Source organism: Bombina bombina, chromosome 1 (assembly GCF_027579735.1).
Source record: "Bombina bombina isolate aBomBom1 chromosome 1, aBomBom1.pri, whole genome shotgun sequence".
NCBI lineage: Eukaryota > Metazoa > Chordata > Amphibia > Anura > Bombinatoridae > Bombina > Bombina bombina.
Window position 1 is genome coordinate 1,130,226,303 of NC_069499.1, and position 6,550 is coordinate 1,130,232,852.

The following is a 6,550-nucleotide window of genomic DNA, read 5'->3' on the forward strand; positions in this document are numbered from 1 at the left end:
ATCAGCCAATTGGAATTCGAGGGACGCCATCTTGGATGACGTCATTTAAAGGAACCGTCATTCGTCGTTCAGTCGTCGGCCAGGATAGATGTTCCGCGGTGGAGGTCTTCAGGATTCTGCCGCTTCGCTCCGGATGCCGCTTGGATGAAGACTTCAATCGGATGGAAGACCTCTTCTGCCCCGCTTGGATGAAGACTTCAGCCGGATCATGGACCTCTTCAGCCCCCCGCTTGGGCTTGGATCAGGACATCGGAGGAGCTCTTCTGGACCGATCGGTGAACCTGGTATGGTGAAGACAAGGTAGGATGATCTTCAGAAGCTTAGTGTTAGGTTTATTTAAGGGGGGTTTGGGTTAGATTAGGGGTATGTGGGTGGTGGGTTGTAATGTTGGGGGGCTTGGGTATTGTATGTTTTTTTTTACAGGCAAAAGAGCTGTATTTCTTGGGGCATGCCCCGCAAAGGGCCCTGTTCAGGGCTGGTAAGGTAAAAGAGCTTTGAACTTTAGTAATTTAGAATAGGGTAGGGCATTTTTTTATTTTGGGGGGCTTTGTTATTTTATTAGGGGGCTTAGAGTAGGTGTAATTAGTTTAAAATTGTTGTAATATTTTTCTTATGTTTGTAAATATTTTTTTATTTTTTGTAACTTAGTTCTTTTTTATTTTTTGTACTTTAGCTAGTTTATTTAATTGTATTTATTTGTAGCAATTGTATTTAATTAATTTATTGATAGTGTAGTGTTAGGTTAATTGTAGGTAATTGTAGGTAGTTTATTTAATTAATTTATTGATAGTCTAGTGTTAGGTTTATTTGTAACTTAGGTTAGGATTTCTTTTACAGGTAAATTTGTAATTATTTTAACTATTTTAGCTATTAAATAGTTCTTAACTATTTAATAGCTATTGTACCTGGTTAAAATAAATACAAAGTTACCTGTAAAATAAATATAAATCCTAAAATAGCTATAATATAATTATAATTTATATTGTAGCTATATTAGGATTTATTTTACAGGTAAGTATTTAGCTTTAAATAGGAATAATTTATTTAATAAGAGTTAATTAATTTTGTTAGATTTAAATTATATTTAACTTAGGGGGGTGTTAGTATTAGGGTTAGACTTAGCTTTAGGGGTTAATACATTTATTAGAATAGCGGCGAGATTCGGCAGATTAGGGGTTAATAATTGAAGTTAGGTGTCGGCGATGTTAGGGAGGGCAGATTAGGGGTTAATACTATTTATTATAGGGTTAGTGAGGCGGATTAGGGGTTAATAACTTTATTATAGTAGCGCTCAGGTCCGGTCGGTAGATTAGGGGTTAATAAGTGTAGGCAGGTGGAGGCGACGTTGAGGGGGGCAGATTAGGGGTTAATAAATATAATATAGGGGTCGGCGGTGTTAGGGGCAGCAGATTAGGGGTACATAAGGATAACGTAGGTGGCGGCGCTTTGTGGTCGGCAGATTAGGGGTTAATAAGTGTAGGCAGGTGGAGGCGACGTTGAGGGGGGCAGATTAGGGGTTAATAAATATAATACAGGGGTCGGCGGTGTTAGGGGCAGCAGATTAGGGGTACATAAGTATAACGTAGGTGGCGGTCGGCAGATTAGGGGTTAAAAAATTTTTTCCGAGTGTCGGCGATGTGGGGGGACCTCGGTTTAGGGGTACATAGGTAGTTTATGGGTGTTAGTGTACTTTAGAGCACAGTAGTTAAGAGCTTTATAAACCGGCGTTAGCCCAGAAAGCTCTTAACTACTGACTTTTTTCCTGCGGCTGGAGTTTTGTCGTTAGATGTCTAACGCTCACTTCAGAAACGACTCTAAATACCGGAGTTAGAAAGATCCCATTGAAAAGATAGGATACGCAATTTACGTAAGGGGATCTGCGGTATGGAAAAGTCGTGGCTGGAAAGTGAGCATTAGACCCTATTTTGAGTGACTCCAAATACCGGCGGTAGCCTAAAACCAGCGTTAGGAGCCTCTAACGCTGGTTTTCACGGCTACCGCCAAACTCCAAATCTAGGCCTTAGTGTCTAGGGTGCTCTCTCTCTCTGTCTGTTTACAGCATAGAAGCTGGCCCATTTTTGGTTCAGAACCTGGGTAGCAATTTCTGATTGGTGTCTAAATGTAGCCACCAATCAGCAAGCTCTACCTTGGTGCTGAACCAAAAATGGGCTGGCTCTTAAGCTTACATTCAAATAAAGATATCAAAGTAATGAAGAAAACTTGACCATGGGAGTAAATTAGAATGTTGCTTAAAATTGCATGCTCTATCCGAATCCTGAAAGATTAATTTTGACTAGACTATCCCTTTAAACACTAAATAAAATTTATAAACATACAATTGAGTTTATTCTATGCTTCCTTCAAGTTATGGGTGAAAACTATCTTTCACTGCATTCCAGTTAGTACCTGCAGTATAACCTAGGTTCCAGAATGGCAGCTCCCATAATTAGAGGGAGGTGAATGAAATGTATTTAACATTTAATATCCCTTTAAATCCATGACATATTCTTCTCAAGGTAAAAGAAAAAAAACTGTATTTAGAGAATTCCATCAAGGGCTTCATAGTAGTGTCAAAATCTTGTAAGCCCACATACCTTTAGATAGGGTGATATATTGCCGCTCTAAAAAATGTTCTTTTACAAAACATTTCTTTAAACAGCCCTGAAAACAGCCCTGACATATGTATTTTTCATGTGTCCCTTTTTAAGGCGGCAATATGGTCACCCTATTTTAGATAATTGGTCTGTTAGAGTAAAACAATAAATAAATAAAACACTCCTATATTATAGTATCTCTCTATTGGGCTCAATTAAGGACATATATTAAACAAGGGCTATGTAGAATATAACAGTGTTAGGTTAGTGAAGCTTGGAGTCTGCGCGTTCAAAAATTTGAATTTTTTCTTTCATGGTTCAGATAGAGCTTGTTGTTTTAAACAACTTTCCAATTTACACTTCTATTATCTAATTTGTTGTGTTCTCTTGGTATCTTTTGTTGAAAAAGGATACCTAGGTAGACTCAGGAGCTGCTGATTGGTTGCTGAACATATATGCTTCATCTTATTGGCTTACCCAGTGCGTTAAATAGCTCCCTGTAGTGTATAGCTGCTTCTTCATCAAAGGATACTAAGAGACAAAGCAAATTAGATAATAGAACTAAATTGGAAAGTAGTTTAAAATTGTATTCTCTATCTAAATCATGAAAGAAAAAAATTGGGTTTCATGTCCCTTCAATTTTACATTTTATGTTACAGTCCCAAAGTGTTAAATATCCTTTTAATATAATGGTACTACATTTCTACTGGTTTTCCTACTAATATACCTTTAACAATGTGTATTGGTTAGTGATTTTCATAGAGAAAAGAACAAACTGTTTTTTGTGTTTATACTTTGGCCAATAAAAGTTATTTTTTAAACATTATAGATACATTTTCTTTGTGTAGTAAATACAAACGGGATTAGTGTAAAGAGAATATTCTTTTTTAGAAAATGATCTTTGACTTCTGCACGTTATTTCTTTGAACTTTGTCGAAAGGCTTCTCAAGACAAGATTGTTTATCTGTAATTCTGTCCATTGGCAACTCAATGAGGAATAGAAGAAAATAGAGGGGCACCTCATGTGTAGGATCAACAGATATAAAAATCAGTAATAACAGTAGTAGAGCCAAATGGGTACTCACACATTTCACAAGCACACCAATGTGCTGGTAGTAGCAGGCTGCAGATTCAAATAGGTGTGGCAGCTCACCTCTCAGGTAGTACTGTGATGCTGGAGATGGAAAAGGAGACACAGAAAAAAAGCACTACATGTGCAGACTGTTAAAAATATAACAAACAATATTTTCAGTGGTACAGATGGTTACTCACATACTCCATGAGCACACTTATGTGCTGGTAGAAACAAGCTGCAAATTTTAGGCAGGTGTAGCAGCTCACCCCAGATCAGATTTCTTAATGCTGTAATCAAATTGCTCCAATAGGTAACACAAAGTCCCAAAAAGGTAGAGAGACTCTTATGTATCAGCAGGGCAGTAGGTAGGTAAAGATATCCACTCAAAGGCGTATTTCCAGTAAAATACAAATATTTATTAAAAACAAAAGTTAAAAAACACAACAGAACAATTGCTGTGTTAGGTGGATAAAAAAAGGGGTTGACAGTGACCCCAATAATGCAATGCGTTTCTCGGTTTTGCACCGTTTCATCAGGCATAAAATTGTTCTATGAAACGGTGCAAAACCGAGAAACGCATTGCATTATTGGGGTCACTGTCAACCCCTTTTTTTATCCACCTAACACAGCAATTGTTCTGTTGTGTTTTTTAACTTTTGTTTTTAATAAATATTTGTATTTTACTGGAAATACGCCTTTGAGTGGATATCTTTACCTACCTACTGCCCTGCTGATACATAAGAGTCTCTCTACCTTTTTGGGACTTTGTGTTACCTATTGGAGCCATTTGATTAGAGCATTAAGAAATCTGATCTGGGGTGAGCTGCTACACCTGCCTAAAATTTGCAGCTTGTTTCTACCAGCACATAAGTGTGCTCATGGAGTATGTGAGTAACCATCTGTACCACTGAAAATATTGTTTGTTATATTTTTAACAGTCTGCACATGTAGTGCCTTTTTTCTGTGTCTCTTTTTCCATCTCCAGCATCACAGTACTACCTGAGAGGTGAGCTGCCACACCTATTTGAATCTGCAGCCTGCTACTACCAGCACATTGGTGTGCTTGTGAAATGTGTGAGTACCCATTTGGCTCTACTACTGTTATTACTGATTTTTATATCTGTTGATCCTACACATGAGGCGCCCCTCTATTTTCTTCTATTCCTCATAGTTATACCCGGACCAGTCGGCGAGGAGGAGGCAGCCACCACAGGGCTTTTCCACTTGGTTTTGAAAAGGACTCATTTTTGCCTTGATTTTGTAATTATATTTGGACTTCCCTCATTTGAAAGGATTCTATTTCATTTTTCTTTTATTTTGTTTTATTTTTTTATCTGTATTGTATACACAATTACCAATTTGCATTTTTTAAAGAGTATATAGATTAATATCACTATCTATATTATCACTAGCGCCCCCTTACTTTGCTGTAAGGCTATATATACACATTGGCAACTCAATGAGGATTCTGAGAAGCCTGTCCTGCCCTTCATCAAGCAAATATTCTGGATTCTTTTTATAATGTTTGCAGATGCATGTCTAAAACAATCCTTTTCAGACAAATAGTAGCTCATTTACATACATAACTGCCTGTAATTTGCCCTTTCATTTGCATGTAATATAACAGTAGTTTAGAGTTTTGCTTATTTACCCAATATTTTGTATTATTTTTATTTTATTCTCTTGTTGCAATGCTTTTATATCTTATATGAACTTTATGGAGAGATTTTTTCAAACATTGATACAAAATATAGAATATTAACCACAATAGCTCATTCCAAACAAATACTATCTTCATTTAACATTAACTTTTGCAAAATAATATTGAAGGGACAGTCTACTCAAGAATTATTATTCTTTAAAAAGATAGATAATCCCTTTATTACGCAGTCCCCAGTTTTGCATAACCAACACGGTTATATTAAAGGGACAGTCTAGTCAAAATTAAACTTTCATGATTCCGATTTCTAATTATTATCATCAAATGTGCTTTGTTGTCTTTGTATTCTTTGTTCAAAGCTAAACCTAGGTAGGCTCATATGTTAATTTCTAAGCCCTTGAAGGCCGCCTCTTATATGCAAATCTGCATTTTGGCAGTTTTTTTACAGCTAGACAATGCTAGTTCATGTGTGTCACATATAGATAACATTGTTCTCACTCCTCTGGAGTTACCTAGGAGCTAAAATGCAAGTATGTGAAAAGAACAGAAATGAGGAGGTAGTCTGCAGAGACTTAAATACAAAGTAATCACGGAGGTAAAAATTATATTTATTTAATTGTGTTGGTTATGCAAAACTGGGGAATGGGTAATGAAGGGATTATTTATTTTTTAAACAATAAAAATGCTGGTGTAAACTGTCCCTTTAACCTTTTACCGCCGTTATGCCATAGTATTCTGTCACAACGGCGCTGGGCTTTAAAGCCGTTATGCCGGAATACAACGTCATAGCCAACAGCTGTCCTGAAGCCTACTACGCTTGCAGCATTTGATCGCGGTCTGGAGGGCGTTCCTAGCGTCATAGGGACGCCCCCCCCAATCCTATTTTTTGCACGATCGCGTGATTTTAATTTGTCTACATCGGAACAGTGTTCCGATGTAGACTTTATAACCCGGTCACGAAAGGGTTAATACACCTTTTACCTCTGTGATAACCTTGTATCTAATCCTCTGCAGACTGCCTCCTTATTTCAGTTATTTTGTCAGACTTGAATTTTAGCCGATCAGTGCTTATCTATGTGGCACACATAAACTAGCGCTGTATAGCTGTGAAAAACTGTCAAAATGCACTGAGATAAGAGGCAAAAGCAAATCTGATGATAAAAGTAAATTGTAATGTTGTTTAAAATTGCATGCTATATCTAAATCATGAAAATTTAATTT